The sequence below is a fragment of the Paramisgurnus dabryanus genome, chromosome 10 (genome assembly GCF_030506205.2).
Source record: "Paramisgurnus dabryanus chromosome 10, PD_genome_1.1, whole genome shotgun sequence".
Classification (NCBI taxonomy): domain Eukaryota; kingdom Metazoa; phylum Chordata; class Actinopteri; order Cypriniformes; family Cobitidae; genus Paramisgurnus; species Paramisgurnus dabryanus.
Window position 1 is genome coordinate 7,066,257 of NC_133346.1, and position 15,060 is coordinate 7,081,316.

The 15,060-nt window shown below is 39.7% G+C and overlaps 1 long non-coding RNA gene across 2 annotated transcripts in view; it reads left to right on the plus strand.

Moving 5' to 3' along the window:
- The window catches only part of LOC135743171 (uncharacterized), a 56,738-nt gene extending 42,419 nt beyond the window's left edge, over window positions 1–14,319 (plus strand). Inside the window, exons 3-5 of one of the 2 annotated variants that reach the window (XR_010530490.2) lie at window positions 8,864–9,085; window positions 9,219–9,256; window positions 9,468–14,319. This is a non-coding gene — a long non-coding RNA (uncharacterized lncRNA). Of the gene's footprint in view, window positions 1–8,863; window positions 9,257–9,467 lie in introns of both variants that reach the window. The other variant, XR_010530489.2, reaches the window with a different exon arrangement.
- Window positions 14,320–15,060: the final 741 nt, after the last annotated feature.

Consider the following 15,060-nt stretch of genomic DNA (forward strand, 5'->3'; position numbering starts at 1 on the left):
GCATCAATAAAAAAGAAAAACCCATATGTATGCGCGATGGAGTTTATGGGTTAATAGGTGTGTTTCAAATCATGCGTCGAAAGGTAATGACGTCGAAAGATCACGCATGACTAATACGAAATGCAAGGTTAGCAGGAACTCTTAATTTCTTATAATCATGCCATTAAATTGCGTAAGTTATTGTTTATTTCTTGCGTTTCAGTATAGAGTGAAGAGAAAGGTGTACTTTGTGGTTGAGATTACTAAACACAATTCAACAGTGCGCACTTGATGGAGCTGTTTAAAGTTTGACGTCTGCCCAATATTGGGTTTTTATGTCAGATCAACATTGGATTTTGACGTTGGATCAACATTGGATTTTGACATCGGATCAACATTGGATTTTGACGTCGATCAACATTGGATTTTGATGTCGGATCAACGTTGGAATTTGACGTCGGATAAACGTTGGAATTTGACGTCGGATCAACTTTGGAATTTAACGTCAGACCAACTTTGGATTTTGACGTCGGATCAACGTTGGATCTTGATGTCGGATCAACGTTGGATCTTGATGTCGGATCAACGTTGGATCTTGACGTCAGATAAACGATGGAATTTGACGTCGGATCAACGTTGGAATTTGACGTCGGATCAACGTTGGATTTGGACGTCTGATCAACGTTGGATTATAAACAACCACTGTAAACAATAAACTTCCACAAAGACATTTATTAGTGTCATTTCACATTCAACAACTTCTGAGCAATCCTCCTTCTACACACTTGTCAACACTGAAGCGGTAGTTTCGCAAACGTCATGTGTGACCTTTTGACGTGATTACGTAATACGTAAGGTCGCAGACGCGCATCCCAGGGCTAATGCAAGACGAGAAGTATGGGTTAAAAATACATATTTTGGTATTCTGGTGAAAATTACACTTGTTTCACTAGATAAAGCCTGGAATACACTGCAGGATTTTTGACCTCTTATAAGATCATTAACTTATCACACTGTGTGACATGGATTGCTTAAACTCCGGTACGACATGCATGTAGACTGTACGATGATGACACGGAAGCTTCGGTGGCTGCGTCACACGTTAGCGCAATGTCACCAGCATGCGCTCGTGGTAAACAAATACCAGTGCGCAGGTCATAGCAGCAAACACACTGTCAGAAAACTATCGTAGGCTATGTTTGGACGCAAGACCGGGAAAACGTCCGTCTTTGAACCTCGCTCACTGTACGACATAGGACCACCGATGAAGAGCCACGATCACAGAAATCGTGACGATTGTTTCACAATGGCAATCTTTCGTCTGGGACAGCCAATAATTGTGCAGTGTATCCCGGGCTTAAGACCCTTATGCCTTGGTTGGGATCGTGTAGAGCCATTTGAAGCTGCATTTTAACTGCAATTTGGACCTTTAAACTGTTGAGTTTAATTGAAGTCTATATGGAAAAAAATCCTGAAATGTGACTTTTTTTTAATCTTGGATGACATGGGGGGTGAGTAAATTATCAGAAATTGTTTTTTATGAAAGTGAAATAATCCTTTAATAACGGTAAATTTAATCACTAAAAAATGCTTTAAACTGTAGTTTCTTCCTCTAAGGACTTGGAATTCTGTATCGTGCATATGCTTTTTCATGTTTGGAAATGGCCATCACTTTGAACTGCTGTTTTGTGGAAAACACCAAAATGAACTACTCTTTTAACTTCATAGGAGCAGTAAGTTGAGCTCAGTGGAAAACCCCTACCTTCGGTTTTCCCAAGCTTCCTGTTTAAACTGACAGAGAAAGTCGGACTGCATGTATTTTAGGAGAGATCGTTCCATCTTCACCTCCGCTCTCGGATGACTCTTCCAGATGTAGCGGAGCAAAACCGGCTCAAAATCCTGCTGGTTCAGCAAAAGCGAATCCAGCTGGCGGCGACGAGTCGCTTACAGCTGTGCTTAAATTTATATGATGGCTGAACAAATAAACGAGTATCTAATGGAGAGAAATTTTGTGGCTTTTGTTTCAGTAAGGCGTGGGCCCACAGAAAGGTGAAGAACTTCCTAAAGGGTTTTCTCGGTTAATTCAGGTGCTGAATTGGCGCTTTTAAGTTTTTATTAAATCTATAAATACGCTGGTGAATATTGTGTGCATTTGCATGTGCAATCCCACACCTAATGTTTTTTAATAAGCTGAAAGCACGTAATGTCATAGTATTTAAACCTAAACAACACACCTAGATTTTGCTTGTGGCCTCTATTTTCCTCGGCTTTAAATGCCTTACTCAACATTCTCTTGGTTTATTCGACATGTCAATTTACACTTTGATGTAAAGATAAAACAAATACTTGAAAACTTTTGTTATGTATGCCAGTACAGTTACAAATGTTACGCTAAAAGCACACAACATGTAGCTGAAGTAATGAATGTGTACGTAAATAATGTCGTCACTTTTCGTACATGTCGTACAACTTTTTATTGTGGCCATTTAGTAAATATTATTTAGAGGAAATAACGTGGAAATAACGTAGATATAACGTAACGCTTTTGTAGAAAATAATGTAGGGATTTAATTGGATTGTGCCATCAATATTAGTGGTGTTTTTCCCACCTGTGCAGAACATTTTTACATTATGACAATTGATGATTTACATTATGACAAATATTTAACTAATATATAGCAAATATTTATTCTGTATATATAAAATATACGGCCAGACCAGTGATATTTATATATGAAACCAAAACTGCTTTCTTGTAGATCAGACATTTTTGTTCAAAACCCCTGCTGGTTTTGTTTCTGATTATAAGCGCCATGATGACCTCTGTCCAGAACAGCAGAGCACAGATGAACCTGACCTCCTGCTCCCAGACCACAGCTGCATCAGGAGCCGCCAAACGTTACCGTGGTGATGAGGTGATGAGATTTATGACAGATGAATAAGAGTAATCTAAGCGTGGCAGACAGAGGTGATATTGATTTGTCTGGAGTCAGAGCTGAATGGTGCTGATGACACTTCTTTCCGTCGATATGCATTTGACCTATGACCCTGAAGGAAGAATCAATGAGTTCGATCGGGAGAGGCGGAGCCTGTTCGATGGGCCGCCGGCCAGTCAGACGAGATGTTATGTTGGTTAAGGCCAGCAGTGTTTAGCAGACTTTTGATCTGTGTGTGTGCTTGGGTCTCTGAGGTGATTGTTTCTGAATGTTAATGTTGCGCAGAACTGAACCTATTGAAGTGTTCTGAATTCAGATAAAAAGGAAGAGGAACCCAGTATGACTATTCTGTAGTGGTTTTGCTGTCCAGGGTCATATTTGGCTTTTATCGAAAGCGACATTCAGTCTATACATTATGCGGGTTCGAACCCATAAACTTTGCATTGTGGATGCTATTTTCTACCAATTGAGCTACAGGAACTTCTGCGTTTTTTTGGGGGGGGGCATTGTATATTAAAATATTGTTTCACTAACTTTGAATTACAGAATAAAAGAAAACCGATATGTAAATGAATCAGAAGGCTTATAGCGTATGTGTTGTGTAGCAGCTTAAGCTTCAGTTTATCATTTGTTGTTCGCCTTTGCGTGTGTCGCTGTCTGGCACTGTGTATATGTGTGTGCGTTGATTGATCACCATCTTTCCCATTTAGTCCCTGCAGCCAACCCCCCCGCCCGACACAAACACACCGTCTATCAGACTTGAACCTGTACGCTGTCCACTTATAGCGAAAAACCAGTGTTACGACTGGCCAGGATGGTGTGAGTTTAAAAGCCAAAAATGTAATTTGTGTGCATTCGCACTTTGTTGCGTCTACGCGCGTGTTTGCGTATCTCTGCATTGCAGTAGATGAGACGTGTGTTTTTACCTTAAGCTCGTGATCAGTGGTGTATGTGGTGGGCAGCCGGCGCCCTCGACCCCCCAACTATGGGGTCACGGCTCTCACACAACCCCCAGTGCGTGGAGAGAGGTCGTAGGTCATTCAGGGCCACTGCCAGACAGATAAAAATGCGTCTGGTTGTCACGCATAAACGTTGTCTGGGTTTTGTATTTTCGTTTAAAGTCGCATTTATTTATTTTAGCTTTGCGTGATTTTGTTTTTTATATTTTGCACTTGGCATATTGTTGTTGATTTTTAAGTTGTTATTGGTTTTGTTTAGTCCTTGGTTTAAACGCCATTGTTTTGTGTTGAATTGTCTTGTTTATTGTATTAAACTTCACGATACGATAAATAATAGTACCATATCGCTTGTTTAATAATTTCACATAAATCGACGGATCGCTTAACTGTGGCGGTCGAACGCATCGTGGGGGATGGAAAGGTCTCTCGAAACAGTTGTGGAAACGTTGTCACAATATTGTGACAGACAGCTTGTCGTGTGGCTGTAGAAAGAGCGACGCCATTTCTGCCTGCTGGCTGGCTGCGTTTTTTCGAGCCTTCTGAGAAAGTGAGGGATTGATCAGTGCAGAGGGGAAGCGAAGCCGAGATGAAGAGAGGGAGGGTGAGACGTGAAGGGGGGGGGGGCTCTCGCTGCAGAATCCACCGCTCGCTGGCACTCAGTCACACCGAGAGAGCGAGAGCGGCTCTCGCAGACAGCCCAGGTACACAGGTACAGAACCGCCCGAGACAGGTGTCCGGACCGCGGGAGGAGGCAGCGTTAGGGTGAGTTTCTCTCCAGCGTAAGGTGTGTGTGAACGAAGGGCGGGTGACAGTGGGAGTGATGGTTTTGTCTGGAGTGTCTCCCTGTGGTCACATCTCAATGTCTGATGAAGTCCACCATACCTCGTTCTTTGTTCTTTGTCTCACTTTTACTTTCTTTATTGAAGACGACAAAGCAGGCGCGGGTTTAAAGGTGGACGGTGTGCGTTTGACACACGTGGCGTCCACACTGTCTGGTCCCTAAAGGATGCTTGTTTGTGGGGGGAGGAGTCTTAAAGGTGTGTGCGCTAGATGTGCATTTGTAGTGTAAATGACATGCGTGTTTCGCCCGCCGTGTGCACTCACTAGCAGTCTGGGTTTTCTGCGTCTGCGCTCACAAAGTGGCAAAAAAGACAACTTATTTCTGAAGGCTGCCGGGGGATTGCAGGCGCGTGCAGCTGGGTGGGTGGCTGCATTTGGGGGGGTTGGTCTTGCGGGGAAGGCGTGCGTGGGGTGGTGGGGGTTTACATAGAGCTCTAATACAAACCCTGTTAGATGCTGTGCCGGCATCCGGTTCGTAAGCGGCATTGTCGTTTTATTTCTTTTTTATTTGGTTGCAACGTCAGGTTATTGATCAGTTGTCGCTTTTTTGTTTTTTGATGTAAAGGAGTCAGTCGAAGGACGAACATATAGACCCAGACAGAAAGACAGACAGACATGCGCACACACACAGACAGACAGTCATGTCTGATGGTTCAGAGGCCAGCGGTTCAGCTAGTAAGCGCTCACTAGAGATCCTCGGGATGAGGAACACACGCTGCAAGGACAAAGAAGAATTAAGAGTGATAATGACCGAAGCTGGGGTTTTTTAAACGAGTCGGGCTTGATTTGAAACCGTCCTTCGTCAAATTAGTCGTGTAACTGTTGTAATGATATTTTGTTTGCCTGTCTGCTTTTGTGTGTATGCGTTTCGGTGCATGGCGGGGCGCTAAGCTCCTGTTGATCTACCGGGAGAACTTATCTGCAGTGAAGATAGCAAAGACAAGATTTTATTCATACGGGCCAAATTTCCCAGACAGCGAAGGACATGTGTATGTTTTCTGCCTTTCCTGCCTCAATCGTGTGCGGACACCCAGCTCTCCTCCTGGTCCCTGAGACCCTAACTTGTGAGCTTTGTGTGCAAAAATCACAGGTTAAGCTCTTAGGACCTGGGCAGAGGGCATAGCGCTCGAACTCTGCATGGTCGACGGAGACGGACTTAGGACAGATGTCTGCGCTGATGAGTCTGAGCTCATTGCGTTTCTTTTGTACGTTTTTTTTTTTTAATAAAGACTCAATCCTGTACATCCGCTGAGATGTCTTTTAAAAGCTGGTGAGGGGTACAGGAGAGGGTCGACGTGCTAACTGCTCTGTCTGGCTGGCTGGTTGATCGACACTACATCTACATCAGTCCCCCATATTAGACGCTTTTTCGCATCGAATTGATGAGTTTTCCCCAGTTCTTACATGGCCAAATAATAACCTTTTGGTCGTGATAAATGTTGTATTTTGTTACATTAACCACATCAGAGTTTTTTCTTGTACTGTATATCGAATTGATATCCTTTTGTAAATAAAGAGTATTTCTTCAATAAAGGTAATTTGTTCCTCAAAGGAGGTCCCTGCATTTGTACTATTAGGAAAAATATCATCTTGGCTCATGCATTTGCTTAAACCAAATAACAAAAGATCTGTCTGATGTATAGCTAACAACTCCTTCATCTGTTTTATTCTCTTAAAATGAGCAACATATTGAACCAACATATGCTGATCCCCTTTTAATTTATACATGTAACGGTCTCCATGAATTGAATTTGTATGTTTTAATGCTAATCTGGGTTTAGTTTAGACCAGAAATTGCTGTTTTAAGGAAAACAGATGTTTTAATTAATTTAATTTAATGACATAGTATGCAAACATCCATGTTTATGGGGGTCTAAATAGTTTTTAAATCATAAAAAATGACATTGAAACTTCAGAAGTGCAGTAGTTTTAACGGGGCCTGGTGGGCGCAGTGGGCTTCTTCCTGTTTTAAAAACTGAAATCACTACGTTATTCCATCGGCTTTGTTCTGTACCTCCCTGGAGTTGTTAACTTTTTAAAACCTAATTTTGCTAAATTACCCACATTAGAAACATAGTTTCAAAACATTTGATTCCCCCGTCTCTCTCTCTCTCTCTCTCTCTCTCTCTCTCTCTCTCTCTCTCTCTCTCTCTCTCTCTCTCTAATTATATTTCCCCCTGCTTGGTTACATGCTGAACAATGGCGGATGCCAACTAATCAAGCTGGTTCTGTGCCACGAAGCTCCAAGCAACAGCTGAAGTTCTGCCATGCTCTGTGCATACCAAGCAGTCAGCCACGACCGCCGAGCGCCATCCCGGTGCCCACCTCAGGGTCAGACAGTTTTATTAGGATCTGTCTGACACTACGCACAGACTGGCAGTGCCAACACATAGATTAATTTTTCTATGCATCAAACCTTCATAACAAACGCGCACACACAGACCCATCAGCCAAATGAAAAAAACGAACAAAGGCCGGATCCAGTCGGGAGGGGAGACGGGAATGAAGATTTTGTTATTTTATAACAGCTCCAGCAGGCATCGGGTCTGATGTCAGTGGCGCGGTTTCGTATTTACATTTTTGGCTGACGCACGTCGGGGCGCGTTTTTATTTGTGTCTATCAGTGCAAAACATAGTTAGTTTTCTGGCTGAAAAGTTTGGCTGACATTTTCATTCGGAGAGAGACAGACCCGTAGACAGAAAGATAGACATGCAGGCATTGTGAATATAAATTATTCTTCAGGTAAAATATAAATTAACCTTGTAATAATTTGGCAGTGCAAACAGCATTAAATAAAGCTTTTTAAGCATGACAGCAGTTTGTTTCTATAGCACTTTTTACAGTTTTGCATTTTTGTAAAACATCAAGCATATTTACAGTAATTTTTTTTAAGTGTTATCAACAGAGGAAAAACTGTATTTTTAATATATAATATACATTTTAGTCAAATATAGAATATGTATTTACATAAAGAAAATCTTCTGAGCCACAGTTCCTAGTCATATAAAAATATTAGAGCTGTCAAAAGATCAATCGTGCTTCATCGCATACAAAATAAAAGTTTGTTTTTACACAATAAATGTGTGTGCACTCTTTGTAATTATTTTGTATATATATAAATACACACACATGCATGATATATTTTATATTATATTATACATAAATAATACATATTATACATAAATTAAAATGTTCTTGCATGTATACATCTATGTGTGTATTTCTATTTAAACATAATAACCACACACAAAAATATTATGCAAACACAAACTTTTATTTTGTATGCAATTAATGGTGATTAATCTTTTGACAGCCCTAAAATATATATAAATAAATATATTTTAAATTCAGAATCAATGTAAAGTTTTAGTTTAAAAAAATCATATATTTGTCTTTGTTTTAGACTGCATGGAAAATTCCAGACCGCAGAGGACCGCAAATGAAAAACGTTTATAGACAGAGTGTATGAGTGTGTGTGTGTGTGTGTGTGTACTTCCTGACAGTGTGCTGTTTAAATAAACGTAACATTTGTCCAGGATAAAAGCCACTGAAACTAGATTAGGGACCGAGAGATCGGTTAGGGAAACTGTAGGAATCGAATAAATCGACAGGATTACAGGATGTTGGTTGTTATTTTGCATGTTATCAGCGCAGGTGTGGTTGTATCAGGTGTATATGCAGAGATGGGTCTCATGTTTGTGTATCCAGACACCAGAAGATGTACAGGTTCCTTTAGGGATTTTCACTTTAATTCGCTTGACTGGTTAAGTATTGCGTTAGCAGCGCAAATGAGTTCGATTCCCAGGGAACACGCGTGCTGATAAAATGTATAGTTGCACTGCAAGGCGCTTCTGCCAAAATGCAAATTAAATGGTTATCCATGATTTTTTGACTAGGTGTAGATACTCTATCACTTTGGTCTAAGCCCAAAATGCATTTATTAAGTAATGGGTCAGTTCATATACGTCCACACGGGCGGTCACTAAACTCTTTCTTCGGTCTGTGACCGCCTGTCTTTCCCTGTGATGTCTGCTGTACCGCTGTGGAGGCGTTGCCAGGGAAACGCAGTATCTGGCTTGCGGCGTGCTGGAGTTATTGAACCACAACTGGCTTTTTGCTTTAGAGGATAATTAGGCTCTGTCTCACAGGTTGCTGTCGGCTGATGGGACTCCAGTGAAACCTGCTCCTCCTCCTCAGCAGAGCTGTTAAGCCATCGGACGGCTCTTAGCGGCAGCCGCAGGTGCCACCTTCACCTGGACGAAAAGCCGCGTGAGCCTCAGACACACAAACACCTGAGCCAGACCAGTTTTTCTTCTTCGAACGATAAACCTGTCTGTCATCCTAGAATGAAGCCACTATCTGTTTTTGCGGTCTGTCACTCTATCCTTTGCAACAAAAAAAATCATTTATTGCAGAGTAACGTCTGTGATCATCTCTAAGGTGTTATTTTTGTCTAATTGCTATAATTAATGGTTTTAATTGCTGTAATTTTCCCTCTTTTAGGTGTACAGAGCAGATGAGGTACTGTTTTCAGCTTGTGGGTAAGTCATGCTATTGCTTGCTCATTTTGTATCCCAGTAACTATTAAACATTTTTAATGCTATAAATATATGCACACACCACATATTAATTTATTAAACGTAAAAAGCACAGTGTTCGGTGTATGTGTTGTTAACAAGGTGAAATATGTTTTGGCTTGTGTGCTCAGACGTAATGGCGGTGATATCTCAAACCCTTAATGTTCTCCTACAGCGTATACTGCAGAAATGAAGCGGCGCGTGTATGTGTGTTTGTGTGAAAATGTGCTGCGGCGGTTCCAGCAGGTGAGTTTGACACACAAACACAGTCCTGCATTAAAAGAGGCGGGGAACAGAGACGGACCCCACGACCTTCTGCTTTCAGACGCTGTCCTGCACAGCAGTGCCTTAAACACAGACATAAAAGCATACATTTACACACAAACCCCCCTACATGTATACAAGCACAACTGTGTATTTTAAAATGTTGTTGTGAATGCAGATCTTTTAATAAATTATCTTTTTTAACACTTTGCAGTATCTTTGTATATTTCTGTTTGTAAATTTGAAAATTTTTGGATCATAGGCTTAAACCAAACGGGTAGAAAGGTTGAAAGGTACAGCAGTTCACCCCAAACTTAATTTGTAAACCTGTCTTTAAAATTCAGGTTAAAATCTCATAATGTAATGATGAGATTAGGAGCATCAAAGTTTGATTTTAATCATTGATTTCAATCTTTACTTAAGATATCAAGGTTATATTTACACTTATAGTTTTTTTTACATTATATAGTAGTAAATCATAAAAATAAATGACTTTAAATGATTTTAGTTTTCATTAAAACTCAATGCTACCACCACCACTCATAGTCGCAATATCACAGCATTAGTTACATGTGTGAGTGTGTGCGTGCACATCCTCCCTGACTTCGGGAAGCGTGCGCGCGACCCAGTGTGCTTGCAGACGTGTGTGTGTGCGCGCGCGCTCGCGCGTCCCTCTCTCTTCCCGTAGAGCGACCGGCCAGGCTGCAGATATCATCCATCTCCTTGTCACAAAGCGCTGGGGTTGCTGGGTAGGCAGCAGACAGCCGCTCGGCACTGAGGATGGGAGCTGAATCCTAATTCAGAGTCCGCTCCTCTCCCCCGCCTCCCACGATGGAAAATCGTTAACCTCGGGATTGGAGAACAAAGCAGAGAGCTTTAGCCGACTGTTATCTCGAAACGCCCCTGCAACAATATGTTTTAAACAAGTCAGAGTCTTGGAAAGGAGACAGTGAAAATCAGCCAATATATACTCAATTACTGCCTTCAGTATGACTTACTGTGAGGTGAGGTGGGCTGATGGCAGGATGGATTTGAAAAGATGTCAAAGATATAGGATCAATGTTGGCTGCTGCTTTCTGAACAGCCCAAAAAACAAGAATTAAAAGAAACTTTGATGAAACGGATCCTCAATAATGTGACATCCAAGGAGTCTGGCATTTGCTGCTTAAATAAGGAGTTATTTACAGATTCGCCGTTTTTGTAAAGACCAAGGAAAGCTGTCTCAGACGGAGAACAATGCAATGTGCTCAACCTGACCTTTTTTTTCAGTGTGATAAATGAAACGGCTGTATATAAACTGTAATGTTTAATAACCCCTTCAATTTTTGAAGTTTTCTGACTGCTAAAATGAAAAAAAATATATAGTCAAAGAATCAGATTTAATTTCAAGATAAGTGGTTTAAGTAGAGAGGTAATTTGACAACAATAAAGCAATTTACAGTTTGAAACACTGGTAATGCTATATAATAAGGTTGTATTTGTTAACATTAGTTGGTTACTATACTTACCATGAACTAACAATGACCAATATTGAATCATTAATTTGATATTCAACATTTTTATTTCTGAAGTTGTTTCTCTTATGCACAATGAACTAATTATCAAAAAATGAACAATAGCATTGATATTAACAAACATAAACTAAGATTAATTAACGCTGTAAACCTGTACTGTTTATTTTTAGTTTATGTTAGCTAATGCCTTAACCCAGTGGTTCTCAAACTCAAGGTTCCCACGGGTCCTTGAAATCCTTAAAAGTTTTTAAATCTGGGGGGAAATATCAAGGCCCTGAGAAGTTTTTGAAAATGTACATACATAGATACAGGTCATTGAAAGTGCTTGAATCTATTTTATGCAAGAGGTTTTCTGGAAAAAAATCCATATTTTTCCCTGTGTAGTGTAGGATAATATCATACAATTTCTAGCCTTTTAAGCACACATGCTAAACTGTTTGCTTTAAATGCTTTTATCTTCTCTATGCCAATGAAAACGTCTCTGGTTACGTATGTAACTGTTGTTCCCTGAGAAGGGAACGAGACGCTGCGTCTCTCTTGCCATACTTCCTGCGTCCCTGTAACGCCATCTTTGGCAATATTTCAGATAGCGATATACTTCCTGGCTCCTGCGTCACCCTGTCTTTATCGTTAAACCTCACCATTGGTTGAATTTGATATACACATTCAGACGCACCCCTGGAGGCGTCCCCAAAGTGTCACCGCAGCGCGAGTTCCCTCCAAAGGGAACTGTAACAATGTATCTTAAAAGGTAATATGATGTAACCTTGCTCTTACTTGAAATGTGTCACCACATTTAGTCCTTGAGGTTGAGGGTATTGGACCTGGAAAGTCCTTGAAAGGTCCTTGAATTTAAAGTTAACTAAGGTGTGGGAACCCTGAAAAGTTTTAGCATACCCCCAAAATGAAAATCATGGCAAAACGGTCTCTAACTTAAAATTTGAATTAAACAAAACATATTAAATGATACAATGTAGTGCTGATGGTTGGTAGCTATGTTTGTCTACGGTTTGTTCACACAGAATTTATTATGAAGTTAATAATGACATAAAACTGGGGCCAACCTAGCACCATTTGTGCCCCCCCAAGTTTGGGAACCACTGCTTTAATGAATGTTAATGGGTTTAATATTATTGTATAAGTGTTACATTTATGCATTTGGCAGACGCTTTTATCCAAAGCAACTTAATGCTCCTGTATAACTCAGTGGTAGAGCATTGCATTAGGAGAGCAGAAGGTCATGGGTTCAAACCCAAGGAACGCACATATTGATAAAGTGTAACGCACAAGTCACTTTAGATAGAAGCATCTGCCAAATGCATGAACGTAAAAATATATAAACAAGGTATTTTTTCATTATACATTCTATCAGTATGTGTTCCCTGTGAACCCATGACCTTTTGCGCTGCTAACGCAATTCTCTATCAATTGCGTTACAGAAATATCTTAAATCTTTAATGTTATATACTGTGTACTATACGTTGTAAACGCAGGGTCCTTTGCAGGCTTTCAGTATAGACAGCTTTATTTCAGCCTCCTTTGTTATTAGAAGAGTTGAAGTCACTTTCATTGGTCCTGTGATCTGTTTGCTCAGGCTGTTGGCCCGGACTGTGGATGTCTTGGACATGCAATTCTGTTACAGCTCTTGGACCTCTTTGTTGTTTTGAACTCGTTGGACCCTTGTGAGTCTGTAGGCCTGGGAAACAGATCCGGTCTCACACACAAAGGAAACTTTGATTCAAGGGTGAGTAAAACAAACGCTCTGCTTGTACGTTATCTAAATCTACTGGCCTTTCTTCTGAAGTCGGTCCCGAGGGATCTCTCATATGAAGAGGAAAGAAAAACGGAATTATCTTCGGTACAAGCGAAACAATCGTAGTGCATGAATCCTGGAGTCCAAAACAAACAGCTTTGAGCGGGAGAAGGAAGATCGAGACCAGCAGGAGAGCGGCTCTTCATATGTTATCTGGAAATTCAGGTCTGTTGATCTCCACAAGAATAAACTCTTTAACCCGAGTGTCCACGTTGATTGGCCGGCTTGTAAAGGAAACAGTAAAAGTGTTCCTGTGGATTTTGTGGTAGAGCATTGCGTTAGCAACGTACTGTAAAAGGTTGTGGGTTCAATTCAGGGAACGCACATACTGATAAAATGTACATAGCTGTATAATTTAACATAGCTGTCAAATGCATAAATATAAATGCTAATTGGTAAAGTGTGAATCTAGGTTTGATTTCCAGGGCACACCGACTGATTAAATGGACTTCATAAACCATATGTGAGGAATGCTGTCGATTACCACAAGCAAGCAATTTTGATTCTGCAAACGTCAAACTGGAGAGACGTGTAATGTTTTTTCCTGTTAATAAATCAAATAAAATGACATTTTCTTATGGCCACAGGGCACACAAAGAAATTGTAGTTGGCACATGAAGTGAATATGACAATTCAGTAGTAATCATTTCTACTCATCCTCATGTTGTTCCAAAGCAATACATTTTTATTAGACATTTCGCAAAATGTTTTATTTTAAAATGATTGATGCTTCTTATCACACAATAAAAAGTAAATAATGACACACTGCAAGTCGAACTTCCAACTCAAAGAATTGTCTTTCATCTGTAACTTGTCTTTTAATCTGTTTATTATGCACAATATTATCAATTCTGTACTGCAACCTTTTCACTTTTCAGAGATTTTCGCCGTTTTGATAGGGTTTTTATCGTGTTATAACATTTTACGTCAGGCGCTGCAGACGCAACAGTGCAGTCGCAGACGTCATCAGCACCTGAGCGCGGGCTCCTTGCTGCTGCATTTTGCTATCTGACGAATTAAAAGGTCGTCGGAAACGCTCACAACATTTCCAACCCTCAGTACGGTAATGTGCAGAAAGAAATTGTATGGCTTGAAATGTGACAGTCTCAACGTTATATTAGTAGATGTCTAAATTCATCGGAAAGCCTACAACGCCAAAGTTCACGTGGGTGCGGATCACATGCTCACACATGAGGTAAAATTTTCCTTAAATCATATTCCTCTTCTAATTTTGTAAATAAACATATTTTTAAAGTTGTATTAGTTGCGTTTAAATTAAAGTTGAAGACAAATAACATGTAGATTACAGCATAATTGCTTTTGTAGCATTCAACATTAAAATCAATGATGTGATTGTTGCTTATGTCATTTTCATTGTTTATATACTTTATGGATTTTAAATTACACTCATTTGATAACATTGTTGTACAAATGAAGTAATGGCACAGTAAAACAAGTTAATAAACAAAATGTAAATAAACAAAAATGCAGTGGTGCCCGGTGACTTGCAAAGCTCGTCACAACATGTATGTAAGCCATCGTGTGTGGCTCATCAAAATATGTGTTAGGTGCGTAAACTTACGTGCATCATCACGAGTAATGTCAAAATACGACCCTAGCTACAGACGCTAGAAGGGGTTTATGATAAAAGAGACGCTTGCGTTTGCCAGCCCAAATAAAAAAAACTATAGTATATTATAGTAAAATTACCAAAGAAAAATGTAGTAAAATTACTCTTGTAAATACTATAGTGTTTTTGAACCATACTATAGTAAATGTACCAGTAAACTGTATTAAAAGTACTATAGTAATTTATAGTAATCTAACTAAAGGAAATTAAGTAAAATTACTCTAGTAAGTACTATAGTGTTTTTGAACCATACTATAGTAAATGTAATAGTAAACTGTATTAAAAGTACTATAGAAATTTATAGTAATCTAACTATAGGAAATGAAGTAGATATACTCTAGCAAATACTATAGTATTTTGAACCATTCTATAATAAAGTAAACTGTATTAAAATACTATAGCAACTTATGGTAAACTTACTATAGGAAATGTAAAATTTCTCTAGTAAATATAATATCCTATAGTATAATGTTACTACAATACTCTATAGTTTACTGTAACTAAAGTATACTATGGTACTTACTACAGTTTATCAGTTTGCTAAAGT